Source organism: Schistocerca americana, chromosome 8, assembly GCF_021461395.2.
Source record: "Schistocerca americana isolate TAMUIC-IGC-003095 chromosome 8, iqSchAmer2.1, whole genome shotgun sequence".
In the NCBI taxonomy this organism is placed as follows: domain Eukaryota; kingdom Metazoa; phylum Arthropoda; class Insecta; order Orthoptera; family Acrididae; genus Schistocerca; species Schistocerca americana.
Window position 1 is genome coordinate 239543659 of NC_060126.1, and position 24008 is coordinate 239567666.

At 43.2% G+C, this 24008-nt stretch overlaps 1 pseudogene; it reads left to right on the forward strand.

Moving 5' to 3' along the window:
• Window positions 1-10683: 10683 nt before the first annotated feature.
• LOC124546418 lies at window positions 10684-10801 on the forward strand (annotated as a pseudogene).
• Window positions 10802-24008: the final 13207 nt, after the last annotated feature.

The window sequence follows — 24008 nt, forward strand, 5'->3', positions numbered from 1 at the left end:
GTGCACTTTTTTAATAGCTTACAGTTTCAAATTTTGCCTTATTTGAACGCTGGTGAATTCATGTAGAATAATCATTTGCTAGTTGAAAGCTAATAGGCCGAAAAAACGTTGGTAATAAATAAAATACTAGTCGAACAACAGGATGGTGTGCACTTTTTATCTCGTAGAGGAAATTGTGGAAAGATCACAAGAAAGAATTTAGTAACTGAACACTTCTCAAGTTATTCACTGTAAGGGAGAGGGTTTTCATGTATGTCCGTCTCTGATGTAAAATATAAATACCAAGCAGACGTTCTGGATGTATAATCTTTAGTGAATAGTCAGAAGAAGATAATGGCGTCGTTAGAAATATGTTTCCACCCCGATCTGCGTGTGGTCTTTCGGTCCGTCTGATGAAACCTGTGGTTAGGAGGGGGGAGGAGGGCCGCCCCTTCAGGCCCAGACTCGCAGTGAGGGCAGGCCCTCGAAACCCGTCCAGGACCACCGCCGCCTGTTCTTCAGGCTGAGCTCATCCTCTTTCATCTTTGTGGAGCATAAGGTGGACAGGACTGATGCCATAAATAGTCTATAAGTAAGGTTATCCCTGTAAAAAGATACAGAAAGAACCCAATAGTACCTGATTGCAAATTCAACGACAAATTTCTGGACCCCGTTACATCGAGCAACAGTAATATGGAGGCATACGAAATGCGGCAAACATGTATGGTAGGAATGGTGATTGGATAACAGGTTTCCGGGAGGTTTCTGAGAATGTGCGTTGCATCTACACTATGTGATCAAAAGTATCCGTACAGCTATTAGTGGACATGAAAATGGTGTTACTTTTTTTGTTTATTCATTTGTTATCGCTTGCAATTTCGGCACTCTCCACCTGGAAGCCATACGAGTCGTATTTTTACAGAGCTACAAAATACTGTATACAAATGTAATTAACATTCAATTCAAGACTTGTAACGTAATAACTAAATCAAATATAAACAGAAAAATAATAAATTACGAAAAAAACCCACCCAAAACCCTTAACAATGATACTGCATTTGATGATCATTTGGACTACCAGCGCAGCAGATGTTTTACCGGCAATTCCTAATCTTAATCACTGGGACACATCGGGATTAAAGAAGATATATTCTTGAGGAAGTCCCCGTTGCGGTACTCTACACCCACGACCTTTGCTGCTATTACTTACTTCTACGTCTACGTGATTACTGTGCTGTTCACAGTAAGGTGTCTGGCAGAGGATTCAATTAACCACCTTCAAGCTGTCTGTCTACCGTTCCAATCTCGAACGGCGCGCGGGAAAAACGAGCACTTAAATTTTTCTGTGCGACCCCTGATTTCTCTTATTTTATCGTGATGCTCATGATTGCCTATGTAGGTGGGTGCCAACAGAATGTTTTCGCAATCGGAGGAGAAAACTGGTGATTGCAATTTCATGAGAAGATCCCGTCGAAACGAAAAACGCATTTGTTTTAATGATTGCCACTGCAGTTCACTTATCATGTCTGTGGTATTATCTCCACTATTTCGCGATAATACAATACGAGCTGCCTTTCTTTGTACTTATTCGATATCATTCGTCAGTCCCACCTGATGCAGATCCCACACTGCACAGCAATACTCCAGAACAGGACGGACATGCGTGGTGAAAGCAGCCTCTTTGGTAGACCTGTTCCACCTTTCAAGTGTTCTGCCAGTGAATAGCAGTCTTCGGTTGTATTATCTATGTGATCGTTCAAATTTAGGTTATTTGAAGTTGTAATCCCTAAGTATTTAGTTGAATTTACAGCTTTCAGATTTGTGTGACTTATCGCGTAATCGAAATTTAGCGGATTTCTTTTATTACTCACGTGAATAATTTCACACTTTACTTTATTCAGGGTCAATTCTCACTTTTCGCACCATACAGATATTTTATCTAAATCATTTTGCAATTTGTAAAGACGGTAAATGACAGCATCATCTGCAAACAACCTAATAGGGCTACTCAGATTGTCTCCTATGTCGTTAATATAGATCAGGATTAATAAGCGGCCTTAACACTTCCTTGGGGAACGCCGGGTATTACTTTTGTTTTACTCGGCGAGTTTCCGTCTATTACTACGAACTGTGACCTTTCTGACAAGAAATCACGAGTCCGTCGCACAACTGAGAGGATATTCCATAGACGTGCAATTTGGTTAGAAGGTGCTCGTGAGGAACGGTGTCGAAAGCCTGTGGGAATCTAAAAATGTGGAATTAGTTTGATATCCCCTGTCGATAGCACTCATTACTTCATGAGTATAAAGAGATAGTTGTTTTAAAAGAACGATATTTTTCTAATCCATGATGACTATATGTCAATAAATCGTTTTTTTTTTTGAGGTAATTCATAATGTTCGAATAAAGTATATGTTCCAGAACCCTAACGCAAATCGACGTTAGTTATTTGGGTCTGTAATTCAGCGGATTACTCCTATTTTCCTGTTTGGGTATTCGTGTGACTAGAGCAATTTTCCAGTCTTTAGGTACGGAACTTTTTGTGAGCGAGCGGTTGTATATTATTGCCAAATATGGAGCTACCGCATAAGCATACTCTGAAAGGAACCTGACTGGTATACAATCTGGACCGGAGGCCTTGCCTTTATTAAGCTGCTTTGCTACACCGAGGATATCTACTTCTATGTTTCTCATCTTCGCAGTTGTTCTTGATTGGAATTCATGGATATTTACTTTGTCTTCTTTGGTGAAGGAGTTTCGGAAAGACGTGTTTAATAACTCTGCTGTAGTGCACTGTCATCAGTGACTTCATCGTCGTTATCACGCAGTGAAGGTATTGATGTCGTCTTGCCGGTGGTGTGCTTTATGTATGACCTCAATCTCTTTGGGTTTTCTGCCAGATTTCGAGACAGAGTTTTGTTGTGGAAATTATTAAAAGCATCTCGCATTGAAGCACGCGCTATATTTCGAACTTCTGCAAAACTTTGCCAATCTTAGGGATTTTGCGTTCTTTTAAATTTGGCATGCTTTTTTTGTTGCTTCTGCCGTCGATACTGTGTCTTTGAAATCATTCCACATCTTTTCTACGCTCAGGAGTGGAGATGGTCTCTTAAAAATGCGTTAAGTGCATTTTTATCAGCTTTTTCAAATAAATGTACTTTGAGTTTCTTTTTGATGGTTGTAGGTGTTGCAGTATTCAGCGTAACGGCAACTGCCTTGTGGTCGCTAATCCCTGTATCGGTCATGATACTCCCAATTTGTCCAGGATTATTTGTTGCTAAGAGGTCAAGTATGCTATCGTAACCATTTACGTTTCGAGTGGGCTCATGAACAAAAAGTTTCAAATAATTTTCTGGGAAAGCATTCGGTACAATTTCGGATGACATTTTATGCCTGCTGCCGGCTTTAAACGTATAATTTTTCCAGCATATCGATGGTAGATTGAAGTCACCACCGACTATAAATGTTGGGGTACCTATTTGAAATGAGACTCAAGTTCTCTTTGAACTGTTCAGCAGCTATATTTTCTGAGTAAGGGGGTCGGTAAAACGATACCGTTAATAGCTTAGTCCGATTGTCAAGTAAAACGTCTTCACATACTATTTCGCAGGAACCATCTACTTCAATTTCACTGCAAGGTAAACTTCTAACAGCAATAAATACTGCACCACGAACTGTATTTAATACATACTTTCTGAACACTGTTCGGTCGTTTGAAAAAGAAAAAAGAAAACGGCTGAACTTATTTCCGGCTTTAGCCAGCTTTCCGTACCTGTAACTATTTGAGCTTTAGTACTTTCGATTAGGACTTGGAGCTGTGGTTCTTCCCAACACAGCTACGACAATTTACAACTACAATACCGATCGTTTCTGCAACTACCTTACTGTGTTTTATCTGCCCCTTTTATTCGGACGTCCTTTCTGTGGTTTCCTGAGACCCTTTAACCTAAAAAACTGTCCAGTCTCTTCCACACAGCCCCCGTTACCCGTGTAGCCGCTTCCTGTGTGTAGTGGAGTGCTGACCTATTAGGCGGAACCCGGAAACTCACCAGCCAATGGCGCAAGTCAAGGAATCTGCAGCCTACACGGTCACAGAACCGCTGATCCAGACCCAAAGGACCACAGTCGATTCTATCGACGATGCTGCATATGATGAGCTCCGCCTCTCACAAGCAAGACTGGCAGTCTTTACCATTTCCGCTAGCCCCCCGAGAACAGAGAGAATCTCCTTCGATCCAAAGCAACATCTACATCTACATCTACATCTATACTCCGCGAGCCACCTTACGGTGTGTGGCGGAGGGTACTTATTGTACCACTATCTGATCCCCCCTTCCCTGTTCCATTCACGAATTGTGTGTGGGAAGAACGACTGCTTGTAAGTCTCCGTATTTGCTCTAATTTCTCGGATCTTTTCGTTGTGATCATTACGCGAGATATATGTGGGCGGTAGTAATATGTTGCCCATCTCTTCCCGGAATGTGCTCTCTCGTAATTTTGATAATAAACCTCTCCGTATTGCGTAACGCCTTTCTTGAAGTGTCCGCCACTGGAGCTTGTTCAGCATCTCCGTAACGCTCTCGCGCTGACTAAATGTCCCCATGACGAATCGCGCTGCTTTTCGCTGGATCATGTCTATCTCTTCTATTAATCCAACCTGGTAAGGGTCCCATACTGATGAGCAATACTCAAGAATCGGACGAACAAGCGTTTTGTAAGCTACTTCTTTCGTCGATGAGTCACATTTTCTTAGAATTCTTCCTATGAATCTCAACCTGGCGCCTGCTTTTCCCACTATTTGTTTTATGTGATCATTCCACTTCAGATCGCTCCGGATAGTAACTCCTAAGTATTTTACGGTCGTTACCGCTTCCAATGATTTACCACCTATGGCATAATCGTACTGGAATGGATTTCTGCCCCTATATATGCGCATTATATTACATTTATCTACGTTTAGGGAAAGCTGCCAGCTGTCGCACCATGCATTAATCCTCTGCAGGTCCTCCTGGAGTACGTACGAGTCTTCTGATGTTGCTACTTTCTTGTAGACAACCGTGTCATCTGCAAATAGCCTCACGGAGCTACCGATGTTGTCAACTAAGTCATTTATGTATATTGTAAACAATAAAGGTCCTATCACGCTTCCCTGCGGTACTCCCGAAATTACCTCTACATCTGCAGATTTTGAACCGTTAAGAATGACATGTTGTGTTCTTTCTTTTAGGAAATCCTGAATCCAATCACAAACCTGGTCGGATATTCCGTAAGCTCGTATTTTTTTCACTAAACGTAAGTGCGGAACCGTATCAAATGCCTTCCTGAAGTCCAGGAATACGGCATCAATCTGCTCGCTAGTGTCTACGGCACTGTGAATTTCTTGGGCAAATAGGGCGAGCTGAGTTTCACATGATCTCTGTTTGCGGAATCCATGTTGGTTATGATGAAGGAGATTTGTATTATCTAAGAACGTCATAATACGAGAACACAAAACATGTTCCATTATTCTACAACAGATTGACGTAAGCGAAATAGGCCTATAATTATTCGCATCTGATTTATGACCCTTCTTGAAAATGGGAACGACCTGCGCTTTCTTCCAGTCGCTAGGTACTTTACGTTCTTCCAGCGATCTACGATAAATTGCTGATAGAAAGGGGGCAAGTTCTTTAGCATAATCACTGTAGAATCTTAAGGGTATCTCGTCTGGTCCGGATGCTTTTCCGCTACTAAGTGATAGCAGTTGTTTTTCAATTCCGATATCGTTTATTTCAATATTTTCCATTTTGGCGTCCGTGCGACGGCTGAAGTCAGGGACCGTGTTACGATTTTCCGCAGTGAAACAGTTTCGGAACACTGAATTCAGTATTTCTGCCTTTCTTCGGTCGTCCTCTGTTTCGGTGCCATCGTGGTCAACGAGTGACTGAATAGGGGATTTAGATCCGCTTACCGATTTTACATATGACCAAAACTTTTTAGGGTTCTTGTTTAGATTGTTTGCCAATGTTTTATGTTCGAATTCGTTGAATGCTTCTCTCATTGCTCTCTTTACGCTCTTTTTCGCTTCGTTCAGCTTTTCCTTATCAGCTATGATTCGACTACTCTTAAACCTATGATGAAGCTTTCTTTGTTTCCGTAGTACCTTTCGTACATGATTGTTATACCACGGTGGATCTTTCCCCTCGCTTTGGACCTTAGTCGGTACGAACTTATCTAAGGCGTACTGGACGATGTTTCTGAATTTTTCCCATTTTTGTTCCACATCCTCTTCCTCAGAAATGAACGTTTGATGGTGGTCACTCAGATATTCTGCGATTTGTGCCCTATCACTCTTGTTAAGCAAATATATTTTCCTTCCTTTCTTGGCATTTCTTATTACACTTGTAGTCATTGATGCAACCACTGACTTATGATCACTGATACCCTCTTCTACATTCACGGAGTCGAAAAGTTCCGGTCTATTTGTTGCTATGAGGTCTAAAACGTTAGCTTCACGAGTTGGTTCTCTAACTATCTGCTCGAAGTAATTCTCGGACAAGGCAGTCAGGATAATGTCACAAGAGTCTCTGTCCCTGGCTCCAGTTCTGATTGTGTGACTATCCCATTCTATACCTGGTAGATTGAAGTCTCCCCCTATTACAATAGTATGATCACGAAACTTCTTCACGACGTTCTGCAGGTTCTCTCTGAGGCGCTCAACTACTACGGTTGCTGATGCAGGTGGTCTATAGAAGCATCCGACTATCATATCTGACCCACCTTTGATACTTAACTTAACCCAGATTATTTCACATTCGCATTCGCTAATAACTTCACTGGATATTATTGAATTCTTTACTGCTATAAATACTCCTCCACCATTGGCGTTTATCCTATCCTTGCGGTATATATTCCATTCTGTGTCTAGGATTTCGTTACTGTTCACTTCCGGTTTTAACCAACTTTCCGTTCCTAATACTATATGCGCACTATTTCCTTCAATAAGAGATACTAATTCAGGAACCTTGCCCTGGATACTCCTGCAGTTTACCAATATTACGTTAACTTTTCCTGTTTTTGGTCTCTGAGGACGGACGTTCTTTATCAACGATGATAATGTCCTCTCTGGTAAGCCGTCAGGTATTTTATCGTTTCGCCCAAGGGTGGGTCCCTCTAACCTAAAAAACCCCCGTGTGCACGCCACACGTACTCTGCTACCCTAGTAGCTGCTTCCGGTGTGTAGTGCACGCCTGACCTGTCTAGGGGGGCCCTACAGTTCTCCACCCAATAACGGAGGTCGATGAATTTGCAACCATTATAGTCGCAGAGTCGTCTGAGCCTCTGGTTTAGACCCTCCACACGGCTCCAAACCAGAGGACCGCGATCGACTCTGGGCACTATGCTGCAGATATTAAGCTCAGCTTGCACTCCGCGTGCGATGCTGGTTGTCTTCACCAAATCAGCCAGCCGCCGGAAGGAACCAAGGATGGCCTCAGAACCCAAGCGGCAGGCGTCATTCGTTCCGACATGTGCTACTATCTGCAGCCGGTCACACCCAGTGCGTTCAATAGCTGCCGGAAGGGCCTCCTCCACATTACGGACGAGACCCCCCGGCAAGCACACCGAGTGCACACTGGCATTCTTCCCCGACCTACCCGCTATTTTCCTGAGGGGCTCCATAACCCGCCTAACGTTGGAGCTCCCTATAACTAATAGGCCCGCCCTCTGTGACTGTCGGGACCTTGCCGGAGAATCGGCCACTGGCCCAACAGGCGAGGCATCCTGTGGTGGCTCGGAAACGATGTCATCACCACTAGGAAGCACCCCGTACCTGTTGGAAAGGGGTAAGGCAGCTGCCACGCGGCCAGATCCCACCTTCGCCTTTCGGCCAGGCACGCGCGAGCCCACCACTGTCCGCCATTCACCCTGGAGTGATGGCTGACCGGTAAGATGCTCACTGCTGGAAGACGCAGCGACATCAGGGGTTCCATGTGATTCCAAGGCCACCGAAGTAGGCATAGGTCTCACCACAGTTGCCCCAACGCCACTACGAGCCGACGCCTGCGCCTCGAGCTCGATGAGCCTAACAGACAAAGCCTCCACCTGCCCCCGAAGAGTGGCCAATTCTCCTTGCGTCCGCTCACAACAACCACAGTCCCTACACATGACTATGTTTACCCTACTCTATACGGTGACAAATTCCCAAGATAATCTTCTGATGAGCTACTCTGATAATCAAGAAACACTCACTGAAATACGAGACGCGAAAACTACGCTAGGTTTTCCCAGAAAAACTATTTAAAAGCTAAGCGCAGCAAATAAGTACAAAAACGCTTTATAGAAACAGTACTCGCTGCTGCTGGTGCTCTCGCTCTGGCTGTCACAAGACAACTGCTGATTCAAGTGACTAGTGGCTAACGGCCGCGAAACAAACAAAAGACGGTTTTAGGGCGCTTTCTGTGTAAACGATCAAGAAAACACTAAGAAATCTAACACGAAAACTACGTAAAGTTTTATCAAGAACTGTTAGTTACTATGCAGAGCAGATAAACACAAATAGAATCCCTTCCTTAGTGGAAGGTCGTAAACAAAATGCAAAATAAACGCTTTATACAAACAGTACTCGCTGCTGCTGGTGCTCTCGCTCTGGCTGTCACACGTCATTGGTACCGACATGAGCCACCACCCGCAGTTGGCTGCACCCTGTACTCTTCATGGCATCCGGAAGCATCTTTCCCACACCCTGGATGACTACCCCCGGTATGTACACGGAGTGCACACTAGCTTCCTTCCCCTCCTTGGCAGCCATGCTCTAATAAGTGGGCCTCCAATTGCTGGTGATAGCACATTAAATCTCTAGAACAGGACTTCCAGGAAACCAATACCACCTCCAAACAACCTCGAACCTATCGCCTGTCAGCCCTGAGATAAGGCAACAGGGGAACTAACGCTATTGTTTGTAGTCCCAGTGGAGTCAACTAATGGGACCTAGCTGACCCACCACACCAAACCACCGTAGCCTATTCTTGCTGGAAGACACATATAAGTCACCCATAAATTCCCATTCAATCTGACAGTTCTGCCACAGCTGCACGTTGGTGTTCACATTTCCACTTGTTCTGGTTGTCCTCTGCGTAGGAATTGATTTTAGCGTCCTTGAAACCTCGGTGATATTCAGTCAGTCACTCACTCACTCATAGTACTCAGTTCATCATTATCACTTATAACTGAGTTTCTCTCATTCCCTAAATATTTTCTAAGTAACCCCCGACATATATTATTTACTACTCTGTTCACCAACTGCTATTTGTCTTTGCCTCTAACGATGTCAGTGCATCAGTGCAAGCTATTTGAGTCTGCAAAACATCATAGCCTGGGGACTCTAGTACGATATTCTTGAATAATGATAATTGTAACCAACAGCTGTATTGCTATCCGACGTCATTTATTCAAAACATTCTACCAGTTTCGACACCAAAAAGTGTCATCTTCAGGTCCCTAGCGTAATCTGCCATCAAAGTACGAACCACAGTGACAAAGCCCAACGTAGTCTTCAAAAGCCGGCCGCGGTGGTCTAGCGGTTCAGGCGCTCAGTCCGGAACCGCGCGACTACTACGGTCGCAGGTTCGAATCCTGCCTCGGGCATGGATGTGTGTGATGTCCTTAGGTTAGTTAGGTTTAAGTAGTTCTAAGTTCTAGGGGACTGATGACCACAGATGTTAAGTCCCATAGTGCTCAGAGCCATTTAAACCATTTTTTCTTCAAAAGGAAACAGGTCTACTTATGAAGCATGTTATGCAAGCATGTGCAACTAGCAGTTGTTGTGTGAGCTTGTAGTGGAAGATATGGAATCCATTTAATTTGGGCCCAATACTCTCGACGATGCTGGCGTAACATGCTTAAGAAATTTCCACTTGAAGGCTCCATTGGTCTTTGTTATTGTGGCTCAAACATTGATCGAAGATTACGATTGCGGCCCGAAGATGACACTTTTGGGTGTCGAAACTGGTAGCGTATTTTCAATAGACGACGTTGGATTACAAACAGCTGTTTCAATTATTATTATTCAAGTACTTCATGTCTGGCTGCCGTCCCATTGTCCTCGATGGATTACCAGAGTCTAGTACGAAATTGTCTGATGTAATAATGTTGCCACATACGCACATATTCGTCGGGCGTTTCTTTATACTGTATCAATATTCAGGGTATGGTCTATGGCCTGTCAGGAATTGAATTATGCCTGTAGTTGCAGCTATGCGGGTCATAAGTATCCTCTTCTTGATGTCTGGGAATAAAATATGTACTCCACGATCTGTCGTGGTGTTTCCCAGTCTGTTTGCCACTCACGCGCTATTCACAATTTTGGCTCTTCTTTGCTTGTTATTTTCTGTCTTTATTTCTCTCACCCTCAGAAGATACAGTTTCTGATGTCAGCAGAGAGAGATCCTCTTATGTGGCACTGATATTTATGAGGGACACGCTTAGTAAGAATAATAGGGCCTCCACCGGTGTTGTCTCTGAGGCTCGTGTGAGCCTCAGCAAAACACTCCTCGGTATGCGCCTACCACGTCGATCGTATTACATCTCATATGCCATAGCGCTTCCGGGAAATCTTACCGTAGCAGCGAGGATTGCATCACGATAGAGTCTAGGCAGTTGCAATGGGATCCTAGAGTCAATGATGCCCGGTCTTGCCCATTTGTACATAACCTTGGTAGCTAGAGTGGCAACGGCCTTGCCGCATTAGATACACCGGTTCCCATCAGATCACCGCAGTTAAGCACTGTCGGGCTTGGGCGGCACTTGGATGGGTGACCATCCGGGCCGCCAAGCGCTGTTGCCATTTTTTGGGGCGCATTCAGCCTCGTGATGCCAATTGAGGAGCTACTCGATCGAACAGTAGCGGCTCCGGTCAAAGAAAACCATCATAACGACAGGGAGAGCAGTGTGCTGACCATACGCCCCTCCTATCTGCATCCTCAGTGAGGATGACACGGCGGTCGGATGGTCCCGATGGGCCACTTGTGGCCTGAAGACAGAGTGCTGTTTTGGTAGCTAGAGATCCCCATGTTAAAGTTACAATGGGAGGAGTGTACCAAAAAACAGACACCACTTATATATGATTATGGCGAGGACCACCAGTGATCTCTTCAATGCGGGTGCACACCAGACTCGAACTCTTACGGGAATCGGCGAAATGTCGTGAGTAATGAGGATAATAGGTAAGGGGCACTACATTCGTAATGTGCGGATTTGGGTCTGACGGGAGGCGGATAATGGGCAAGGGGCACTACATTCGTAGTTTGTAGGTTGTTGAGAATTTGGACCTGACGGGAGGGTTGTCAGGGTAGATGACTTAGTGGTCAGAGCATGTGCCTAATAAGCTACAGACTCGGATTCGAATCCCGATCCGATACAAATTCTCAACTTTCCCCTTTGATTTAAAGCAATGCCGACTAGCAGCCAATGTTTGTAGTTCCTTTCTGTCTTAGGTATCTAACAGTCTATGGAGGAATGGCAGGCTATTCTTCCTCAAGGGCCGAAACCGGGGAAAATAGTGATGTTGGAAGATGGAGTGTGGAGTGAAGTCCATGTCCTAACTCATTCCATAGCTGTTCCATTGGGTTCAGGTCGGCACTCTGGACAGGTCTGTTATTGTGCAGAAACCATTGTCTCACAGGTGCTGCTTTATGACAGGGTGCATTGTCGCACTGATACAAACAGTAGTCGTCTTCGAACTGTTCCTCTACTGTACGTAGTATGCAATACCGTAAAATACGTTCATATCCTTTCAGATTTAGCGTTTTCAGTGTTGGCACTACACATGGCGGCAAGGAACGTTCTTCAGGTAGTCGCCAAATCCAGATTCTTCTACCGGATTGCCTCAATATATAACGTGATCCATCACATCCGCTTCCTTTCATCCACTGTGAAGTGGCATCGCTCTTTGCAGCAGCTCGTGCGTCGCTTCGCATTGACTTCAGAAATGTGTGGCTTACGATTAGTTGCTCCACCATTGCACACAGATCTTTTTAACTCCGCAAGCGCAGTCACTGCGCTACCTGGACTGCTGGTAGCACTTTGCAACTAACACGAGATTTCATGTTATTTTTTACAACTCTCTTCCTCAATGATCTACGGTCCCTGTCCGCCAGTACATGAAATTAGCCTGATTTTGGATTAACTGTGTCTGATCCTTCGCCTTTCCACTTACGAATCACTTTACCAACAATCGATTTGGGAAGCTTTAGAAGGGTTGAAATTTCCCAGATGAATTGGTTAGTCAGGCGATATCCAATGACTGGTTCACGTTTCAAGTCACTGAACTCGCATGATCAACCTGTTCTACTGTTACTTTTACTGCACTACTCCTTTTACACCGGCGGGTCCGCTTCCCGACATCTTGTGACCAAGTCCAAAGTGCACACGGGTTTCCGATTACTTAGATAGTGTATTTAAACTTAAAACGGACGAATATGACTTACTAATTGGAAAATGTGTGTATAAATCCTATAGATCGGTATTAGAGTCGAATCAATAGGTTCCTAAATTACAAGGATGATACCTGATATTCATGATGCCGTTAAGTGTAAGAACCCAGAGGATTTGTCTAGAAAAAAACAAAACGAGCCAAGTCTGGCTCAATCAAAATGGTCAAATGTGTGTGAAATCTTATGGGACTTAACTGCCAAGGTCATCCGTCCCTAAGCTTACACACAACTTAACCTAAATTACTCTAAGGACAAACACACACACCCATGCCCGAGGGAGGACTCGAACCTCCGCCGGGACCAGCCGCACAGTCCATGACCTGGCTCAATCGTTGCCATCCTTAACCTTAAAGGGGAAATACAATTACGTTACTAAAGGACCTCGACCTGCCTAGATCTTGCAACGTATCAGCATGCTGTTTGTAAAGAAGTTACTGGCTAACACAACTGGCGTGAATATTGTATTACATAGGGGAGACAATAAAGCGGTTTTCATTACACGGATACCACAGGTTCACTCCTTTTTCTGTTAACTTTGGACTATTGTAATCTACAACTAGCCGAATGTTTCAGATTGATCGTGAACAATCACCTAGTGGAACTCGCAATGTATCTTTTGTCGACACTTTTATGATACTTGCCCCAAGCAATAACACATTCATCCTCGCGTTTGAGGGGAAACAAATTTTGTATATTATCACGTTTTGTGTTTAACTCATGCTATAGTGATTCTGCAAAAGACTTTATCTTACAGTTCGTACAATGTACTTTTAAAAATGTATAAATAAAACTGTTTTGATCTTACGCCTTAGATCGATTACATTCCATTTACTTTCTAATAACGATTGGTTTAAGTGAGTAACTGGGCAACAATAGCTAATAAGGTAGTACGTGAAGATGATGACGATTTGTACCGGCTTCGGGTGTAAACATGATCACTGACTTTTGGAATAATCTCCCATGTCTCCATTCGTTCAGCTCCCGAGTCGCCTGAAAGCGTTTCTCGTAATCTACCAGTTGCTCTACTGACCTCCCTGGGAACTCGAATTAATTTTCTCCAGGTGCTAGAACATCGACCAAAAAGTTGTCACACGCATTACGAATGTGTTCAGAATTGTCAAAACTTCTCCAGTCTCTGCTGATGTTTCGTAACAGTTTCCCTGCTTAACGGAGAAGTCAGTCGTGATAAATTATTGCCGACCCCGGGACGGTGTCGACGATCGACGCCTGTCGGGGAAAAGTTCTCCTTCGTAGGGTGAATAATTCTCATGATTCTCTCTGAGTGCTTGCTAGCGGATGAGGACGGGAAGGTGATATTAAACAAATTTTAGTGAGTAATGAATAAAGTGTGTTGCCATTTAGTCTTACTACAGCATCTGTGTTTAGTATTAGGTTGCGATGAAAGAGATATCGACGACGGTCGCCAGACGTCGTCGCCAGAGGTCGTCCGATAATATCGGCCGACGGCTTGGTGACACTGCATTCCATTGTCGTCTGTTTCTGGAATGGTAGACGGCAAGGCGCTTTCAGACGAGTCCTACATAGCGACTTTTCCTGTTAAAACGACGCCGAGTGCATGTGTATAAGCTACAGTATATCAGTCTGGAGAATAATGTAGCCAATAGCAGACATTCTTTCCTCAGTCAGTGGAACAACCAGACACATGTTACGAATTTGTGAGACCGATTATAAAACACTAATACGACCTAGTCTTGAGTACTGCTCGAGCGTTTTGGATCCCTATCAGGTCGGATTGAGGGAGGACATAGAAGCAATTCAGAGGCGGGCTGCTAGATTTGTTACTGGTAAGTTTGATCATCACGCGAGTGCTACGGAAATGCTTCAGGAACTCGGGTGGGAGCCTCTAGAGGAAAGAAGGCGTTCTTTTCGTGAATCGCTACTGAGGAAATTTAGAGAAACAGCATTTCAGGCTGACTGCAGCACAGTTTTACTGCCGCCAACTTATATTTCGCGGAAAGGCCACAAAGATAAGATAAGAGGGATTAGGGCTCGTACACAGGCATATAGGCAGTCATTTTTCCCTCGTTCTGTTTGGGAGTGGAACAGGGAGAGAAGATGCTAGTTGTGGTACGAGGTACCCTCCGCCACGCACCGTATGGTGGATTGCGTAGTATGTATGTAGATGTAGATGTAGAATGAAGAGACAAACGGTCTTTTACGCACTCGATATAATTCGTGGTGACATTGAAAAGCAACCCAATACCAGAAAACCCATTTCAGCGGAAGACAGGTCAGTTGTAAACATACAGTACCTTTATCTTTAGTCGTTCTATTTAATACCTTGTCTAGAAAATTGAGGTCGTTGTGTCTGTGTTATTAACCCCAATTGTACCAGGGTACTACTCAGTAGAGTATCTCACACAAAATTAGCAGCGCACTATTTTAACGGAATCCGCTCACAAACCATCTGTATCCATCTCCTTGTGGAATAAGTTTATTGCTATCGAATAATTCTAACTTATCTATGGTTAAAATATGTTTCATAGGTAATATTTCAAGTTTAAAATGGCAAAGGATTTACATTTTACAACTGATTTCACAATGTAGGAAAAAGGTATCCCTCGAATTAAAGAAATGTACTATACCGTCAGAATCAGGATTTTCAACTTCATATAACGCAATGCGACGTTTGTCGCTATTCTGATTTCTGCTGCTCATCATTGCTTTCGTCTTTTTTCGTTTCACTCTCAGTTCCATTCAACAGACCCGGTAATTCTTCTTGCTTTGACTGAGGACAGCAATGTCATCAGTGAATCTTATCATTGATATTCTTTCACCCTGAATTTTAATCCTTACTTTGAACTTTTCTTTTTGTTTCCGTCATTGCTCCTTCGATGAAGAGATCGAACACTAAGGGAGAAGTTAGCATCCCTGCCTTATTCCCGTTATAATCCGAGCGCTGCATTCTTAGTCCTCCAGTCTTACTGTTCTCTATTGGTCCTTGTACATATTGTATGTTTTTCGTGTTTCCTTACAGCTTACAGTTACTTTCTCAGAATATCGAACATCTTGCATAATTTTACATTGTCAGACGCCTTTTCCAAGTCGACAAATTGTATGAAGGTGTCTTGAATGCTCCTGAGTATTGTTTCCGCTATCAAGCGCAACGTCAGGTATGCCACTAGGGTGTCTTCAATTTTCTGAAACCGAAACTGTTCGTCATCTAACGGGAACATACGGGGGTTGGAACTTTAATAGTGGCAACTATTTATTTACAGCTCGTACAAAATAGATACGTGTTTCTAAGTTTTATTGACCTTCAAAGTAATCACCAGCATTGTGTATAACCCGTTGCTAGCGATGTGGAAGTCGTAGGTTACTCTTAGCAGCGCCACTTGTGTTGACAGTTCGAGCGGCGCGGTCTATTGCCCGACGAATTTGTAGCATTTCTGAAGCGAATGCCGTGAAATTTTTCTTTCAGTTTAGAAATCGAGTTGAACTTACAATGGTTTAAGTCATGGGAGTCTAAGAGGTGGTATAGCACTTAGCTGCCCCGTCAGTCAAACAAATCATTAATATGGTTGGTTCAAATGGCTCTAAGCACTATGGGACTTAACTTCTAAGGTCACCAGTCCCCTAGAACTTAGAACTTCTTAAACCTAACTAACCTAAGGACATCAAACACATCCATGCCCGAGGCAGGATTCGAACCTGCGAGCGTAGCGGCCGCCGGTTCCAGACTGTCGCGCCTAGAACCGCGCGGCCACCCCGGCCGGCGAAAGATGTGTTTTTTAAATTTCTAACCGAGTAGTCAGATACCATTCACAGATGTAGCTATGAAATGCTGTAGTAGTATTTTAATAATGATTTGTTTTAAAAAAGATTTCGCCCACTATGTTACTCCCGTAGTGGTTTAATTTCCAAAAATACTGAAACACACATTTCATTTTTTATTTCTGACTGAGAAACCAAATACCAATTTCCGTAGTTCTATCTTCAAAATTGTCTTAATGGCCACATAATTTCAAACAGCCTTTCATTCCCTTACGATTGGAATTTCTAAAAGTACCTTTTTCAGCGATGCTTACAATACAAGATTCACACATTCTCCTAATTACAGGTTTCTATCCTTTGCAGTGTGGGCTGGGCGATAATGAGTCAGTGGATCAGTCTGTCCCTGTTGAACCCCTCAGCGGTTGAATTTTCCAAAAACAGGGAAACCACTTATGTTTTCATTTCTAACCGAGAAGCCAAATATTAAATTTCAAATATCTAGGTTTGAAAATGCTTTCACAATGAAATATTTTCATGAAACTTTTCATCTCCTATTTCACTCTGTTAGAGGTCGAATTTCAAAGCCGCGCGGGATTAGCCAAGCGGTCTAAGGCGCTGCAGTCATGGACTGTGCGGCTGATCCCGGCGGATGTTCGAGTCCTCCCTCGGGCATGGGTGTGTGTGTTTGTCCTTAGGATAATTTAGGTTAAGTAGTGTGTAAGCTTAGGGACTGATGACCTTAGCAGTTAAGTCCCATAAGATTTCAGACACATTTCAGACGAATTTCAAACACACTGAAACACGTATTTTTTTATTTCTAACCGAGAAATCAAATGCCAACCTTCTTAGCTGTAGCTTAAAAATGCTTTATTAGTTGTTTATTAGTGATCTATTTAAAAAAAATTCACACTTTATTTCACTCTCATAGAGTTTAATTCTCCAAAAATAATGAAACACGTATTTCTTTGATTTTGACCAGATACCAAATACGAGTTTTCGTAGCCCTAGCTTCGAAACTGCCTTACTAGCGACATTTTTCGAAGAACGTTTCATCATCTATTTCACCCTCTCAGCGGCAGAATTTCGGAAAATTCCTTCTTACGATGTCTACACTATAAAATCAACAGCCTCTGCAAATTTCACGTTCTTGTCCTTAGTGGTCTGGGCTGGGCGTCAATCAGTCAGGACATTTCCTTGTATATATAGAGATAAGGTTAGCAGGAGACATAAATCTTCATGCTCGAAATGTGGGAGAAACTGGTGGTAAGTTCCTATGGGACCAAACTGCTGAGGTCATCGGTCCCTAGGCTTACACACTACTTAATCAAACTTACCCTAAGGACAACACACACTCTGATGACCGAGAGAGGACGCAAACCTCCGAAGGGGGGGAGCCGCGCGAACCGTGACAACGCTCCCTAAGACAACGCGGCTGCGCCGCGCGGCGTATGGGAGATTTAGAAGAGCTGTGGAAAGAAAGTACAGAATACTCAATTAAGAATGTGGCATAATGGTAAGCAAAGGAGAGCGAAATTCGTAGCGGCTCCCTTTTCTAACGAGTTTGGATAAGGATTGTTATCCGATGTCTAAATTCAAGTTTTCATCTATTTTGACTCGGATGTAACGCTGTTGTTAGCGGCCTAAAATGAAAATCTCCTGGAAATTTAAATTCAAAAATGGTTCAAATGGCTCTGAGCACTATGGGACTTAACATCTGAGGTCATCAGTCCTCTAGACTTAAAACTACTTGAACCTAACTAACCTAAGGACATCACACACATCCACGGCCGAATCAGGAGTCGAACCTGCGACCTCAGCAGCAGCGCGGTTCCGGATTGAAGCGCCTAGAACGAAATATTAATATACCAACATAAACATCATGTTGGGAGCCCTAGAATACACATCTGAGTATCTTAATAATGTTCCGGCGCCTGCAGCATGGCAAATTCCAAAGACTACAAAATGACAAACAGCTGTCTTAGATCCACTCAGCAATTAATAAAAATACTGCACTCTGCAGAAATTGATTGAAAATAATATAATCTTACTTTCACTACATTTAGTTTGTAAAGAAAGAGACGAACTATTGAGAACAAATAAAATGATGACTTCTTTAAAAAAAAAAATTAGTCACTGTACGAAGTAATATTGATACTCTAACCGTTTCTAGCAAATAATGTAGGATAACGGCATTAACTGCCACGCGTTCAAGGGTTGGACAAAAATATAGAAAAACAGAGAGAAATGCATGCTTGAACATAAATGTGGATACATGCAAAACCTGGAGGTTGCACTGTTGTATCTGACCACGAACTGTCCCTGTGCAATGTCCCCAATAAGTTGCAAGTGTCAGTCGTGGCCAGAACAGCGTCTTGTGCAGCTGTGAGTGCATTATGTCGGAGCTAAGTGAATTCGAACGTGGGCAGATTATTGGTCATCGAATGGTGAGTGTTCCCGTAACCAAGGTACCCGAACTGTTTGGTGTTTCAAGAGGCATCGTATCGAAGATTTATACCGCCTGCAGGGAAAGCGGCGAAACATAATCCGCTAACGTAGACGAAAGTGTGTGTTGAGCGACCGTGACAGACACTCATTGAAGAGAACTGTGACGAAAAATAAGAGGACGGCAGCTGCTGAAGTCACTGCAGAACTGAATGTCGCACTCGCGAACGCTGTCAGCACGAAAAGAACAATATGGGAGCGCCATGAGCAGGAATTGCAAGGAGAGCTGGAAATCCATAACTGCTCATCAGTGATGCAAATGCCCGCAACAAGAAAACGTGGTGCCGAAGCTATGAAACCCAGACTATGGAGCACTTTTTTGGACGTACTGTGATGTTATGGTATTTGTATCTGTTTGAAAAATATTAATTAATGCATCTCGGTCCTTAAGCGTCTTTATGGGATACCTTTAGAGCGTATTTCTGGTGCCATCTCAGAATTTTAGGCCGAAGATTTTGAGTTGTGGAAAATCTGCCACAATTGCCGGAAGGTAGTGATTCATATCGACAAGCGGAGGGTTGGATGTGAATGACGATCGTACCATAAAATGATCGAATGTGGGATTATAATAACATATCCAGTGCGATTGCTTTTTGTATGTAGAAGTAACGGCATTGCGCCAGGATGCCAGCGAGAAACAAAGGAAGCAATGGAGGATCTCCCTGGTTGGCACAGTTAACCGGTGTAAGCGGCGAGACAGGTGTTCTGCTGGTACGTCTGCACGTCAAAGGGAGCTGAATTTGGTCAGACGGATGTTGTTTCATGTTGGTTCCAACTTCTGGCCGAGTTTGCGCCCCAAGAGTGAAACATGGCGGGGGTTCAGCGATGATTCCGGCGGCCTTATTGGAGGTATTCCGTGAGCCCCGTGGGGTACTCTGAAAGATGACATTACCGCCAAGGATTATGTGACCATTTTGGCCGGTCATCTCCTTTCCATGATACAATGTATGTTCCTAAATGGTAATGCTGTGTTCAAAGACGACAGGACCCCCGTCCTCACAGATCGCATCGTCCAGCAGTGGTTTGGATGAAACGACGATGGATTGTCGCTCGATATGATTAAGCCTCTGTGGTCTGCTTTCTAGTGAAGGATCGCAATCGCTATCCACCTCCATCGTCATTACCTGAAATTGCCACTATTTTGCTGGAAGAATGATGTAAGATGCCCTTGGAAACAATACAGGATCTATATTTATCTATCCCGAGACGACTGGAAGCTATTTTGAGTGCCAAAGTTTTTCCTACACCGCCTTAGCCACGGTAACCTCTTTTTCGTGTTTCCATATTTTTGTCCACCCACTGTACTGTATATATCGATCAGTCCATAACGGAAACAAACAGTGAGAGGCGAAAACATTTTGTAAGAATTTTCTTGTCGCGGCACAGCGAGTTCGGGTTTCCGTGCTGTTTGGCCCATAGTTTCACGCCAGCACATGTTCAGTAGCCTTGTGGGTGCATTCTCTGGAAGTCACAGTTCGGAGGCTGTTCGGAATTCTTAGTTGACGACATGTAACAAATTTTTCCACAAACCATTAATAAAATGGATTTTTTACCACTTTCCGCCCTTCCCACATCACTCAGCAATAATTTTAAATTAATATTGTTCTTCACATAAATTTGAAACTAGCTTTTTGCGCAACACGTCGCCAGTGTACGCAGTGTCGCGTATATTTCACACATATACCTATTTCACATACATTTAACGTATTTCATGTATATTTCTACACATATTTCAAGTGTATCTGTGGCAAATTACGCACTGCTGTTTCGTTTGAATCTTGAGAACTGTCTGATTCTCCGCTGTCACACAATGCAACTGCAGAGAGGGTGTCAGATCTATCTGTGGTATTGAGCCCATGTGCATGACATTTGTCCCCGAAACACACTGCTAAAATTATTGCCTCGTTGCACTGCTCATTCTCGTGATCTGGTTGACGCACTGAACAATACAAATAAGAGAATGATCGCGCTTTATATATTTGAAGTATTCCAAGTGAACTAAATACAGGAAATGAGTACCACCAGCTCGCCTTAGAATATTTTTACATGTCGCCCATTTTAACCCTACTCCCCCTCCCTTAGCCGCGGGGGTAATTGTGGTATCTCTCTGACACAGTAATTTTTTCCGCGTCGCAAGTGGTACATGGGCAAAGTTTGACAGAAATTGTTTCAGCCCCATATGTACTAAGGGTGGTACAGGTACCTTGTTCATTCTTAGCCACTGCACCCAAATTCTACGATTGTTGACAAGAATTTGGCTTACCGTAGGACTACAAAAGAATGGTTCAAATGGCTCTGAGCACTATGGGACTTTACATCTGAGGTCATCAGTCCCCTTAGAGCTACTTAAACCTAACTAACCTAAGGACATCACACACATCCATACCCGAGGCAGGATTCGAACCTGCGAGCGTAGCAGTCACGCGGTTCCGGATTGAAGCGCCTAGAACCGCTCGGCCACTGCGGCCGGCCGTAGGATTACAGATGTGCCCAACAAATCCCACTGAAGGACGCAGAAAGAAGTTCGTTGTGCAATAACCTGAGTCACAACCATCGAAATTCTCAAAAACTGTTTCCTGTCAAAACGCACTTGACCTCTTAGCAATAAATAGTACTGAATTAGTAACGAGCATCAAAACGGATACAGGGATTAGTGAACACAGCGTGTCCGTAGCGAGAATGAATACTGTAACCCCCAAACCCTCCTAAAATAAAGGAAAAAAAATAGTTATTCAAAAAAGCAGATAAAAATTCACTTGGCGGCTTCCTGAGTGACAATCTCCACTCCTTCCAAATTAACAATATACATGTAGATCAGATGTCGCTCGAATTCAGAGAAATAGTATCGGGAGCAATTGAGAGATTTATACCTAATAAATTAACAAACGACGCAGCTTATCCTCCTTGGAACACAAAACGAGTCAGAACACTGTTACAGAAACAACGAAAAACGTGAGAAATGTAAACAGATTGGCGATATTTTACAGAAGCTCGAAATTTAGCGCCGACTTCAATGCGAGGTGCTTCTAATAGTTTCCACAAAGAAACTTTGTCTCGAAACTTGGCATAAAATTCAAAGAGATTCTGGTCGTATGTGAAGTATGGCAGCGGCAAGACTCAATCAATGCCTTCTTTGCGCAACAGTAATGGAGATACCATCGAAGACAGTGCTGCAAAAGTAGAGTTACTAAACACAGCCTTCCGAAATGCCTTCACGAATGAAGACGAAATAAATATTCCAGAATTCGAACCTAGAACAGTGGCCACCATGAGTAACTTAGAAGTAGATATCATCGGCGTAGTGAAGCAACTTAAATCACTTAATAAAAGCAAGTCTTCTGGTGCAGACTGTATACCAATTAGATTCCTTTCAGAGTATGCTGATGCAATAGCTCCACACTCATAAATCTTATACAACCGTTCGCCCGGCGAAAGATACGTACCGAAAGACTGGAAAGTTCCGCTGGTCATACCGATATTCAGAAGGGTAGTAGGAGTAATCTACTAAATTACAGACCCATACCGTTAACGTCGATATGCGGCATGATTTTGGAACGTGTGTTGTGTTCGAACATTATGAATTACCTCGAAGAAAACGGTCTATTGATACACAGTCAACACGGATTTAGAAAACATCTATTTCTTTACTTGCATGAAGTGTTGAGCGCTATTGGCAAGGGATCTCAAATTGATTCCATATTTCTTGATTTCCGGAAGTCTTTTGACACTGTACCACACAAGCGGCTTGTAGTGAAACTGCATGCTTGTGGAATATCGTCTCAGTTATGTGACTGGATATGTGATTTCCTGTTAGAGAGGTCACAATTCGTAGTAATTGACGGAAAGTCATCGAGTAAGACAGAAGTGATTTCTGGCGTTTCCCAAGGTAGTCTTATAGGCCCTTTGCTGTTCCTTATCTATACAAACGATTTGGGAGACAATCTGAGCAGCCATCTTAGGTTGTTTGGAGATGACCCTGTCATTTATCGTCTAGTTAAGTCGTCACAAGGTCGCAACAAACTGCAAAACGATTTAGAAAAGATGTCTGTATGGTGCGAAAATAGGCAATTGACCCTAAATAACGAAAAGTGTGAAGTCATCCACATGAGTGCTAAAAGGAATCCGTTAAACTTCGGTTACACGATAAACCAGTCTAATATAAAAACCGTAAATTCAACCAAATACCTAGGAATTACAACTACGAACAACTAAAATTGCAGAGAACACATAGGAAATATTGTGGGGAAGGCTAACCAAAGGCTGCGTTTTATTGGCAGGACACTTAGAAAATGTAACAGGTCTACTAAGGAGACTGCCTACACTACGCTTGTCCATCCCCTTTTTAGAGTAGTGCTGCGCAGTGTGGGATCCTCCCCAGATAGTGGTAGTAGTAGTAGTAGTAGTAGTAGTATCGAAAAAGTTCAGAGAAGAACAGCACGCTTTGTACTATCGCGAAATAGGGGAAAGAGTGTCACTGAAATTATAAAGGATTTGGGATGGACATCATTAAAAGAAAGGCGTTTTTCGTTGCGGAGGAATGTTCTCACGAAATTCCAATCACCAACTCTTCCGAATGCGAAAATATTTTGTTGACGCTGCCCTGCGTAGGGAGAAACGATCACCGTGATAAAATAAGTGAAATCAGAGATCGTACGGAAAGATGTAGGTGTTCATTCTTTCCGCGCGCTAGACGAGATTGGAATAATAGGGAATTGTGAAGGTGGTTCGATGAACCCTCTGCCAGGCACTTAAATGTGATTTGCAGACTATCCATGTTCAAGCAGAAGGAGAAGACTATGAAGAAAATAGTACTACTACACTCATCTGCCTACCGAACGTGAAAAACACCAATAAATTTGAAAAATTTTCGCCTGCACCAGCGAGCAACATTAAGAGGGGCAAAATTACTAATGCCAACAGTACATCGTACTGTATCGTGGAGAGGAGAAATGTGGTTGGTGGGCAAACACCAGGTGTGAGAAGTCGAAATAAAGTTCTCCGTTAGTACTCCGCAAGTATTCTACGGTTCTTCTACTTATCGCAACCGCAAGTGAACTCCGTTAGTACTCTATAAGTGTTCTACAATTCTGCTTACCGTAACCGCAAGTGAAGTCCATCACGTCGGTTTGTGGCTCTGGAATAACTTTAGAACTAAAGTTGAGAGCAGAAGGTGTGTAGGTGCCAGTATTTACTGATGATACGATGCAGACACATCTAAGAATGTACCACTAAGAAATACGATGGTATTGATATCGAAAATAACATACCCGAAGTCCATAATGATACGTAAGCGAGAGAAGCAGTGCTTTTATTATTTTAAAT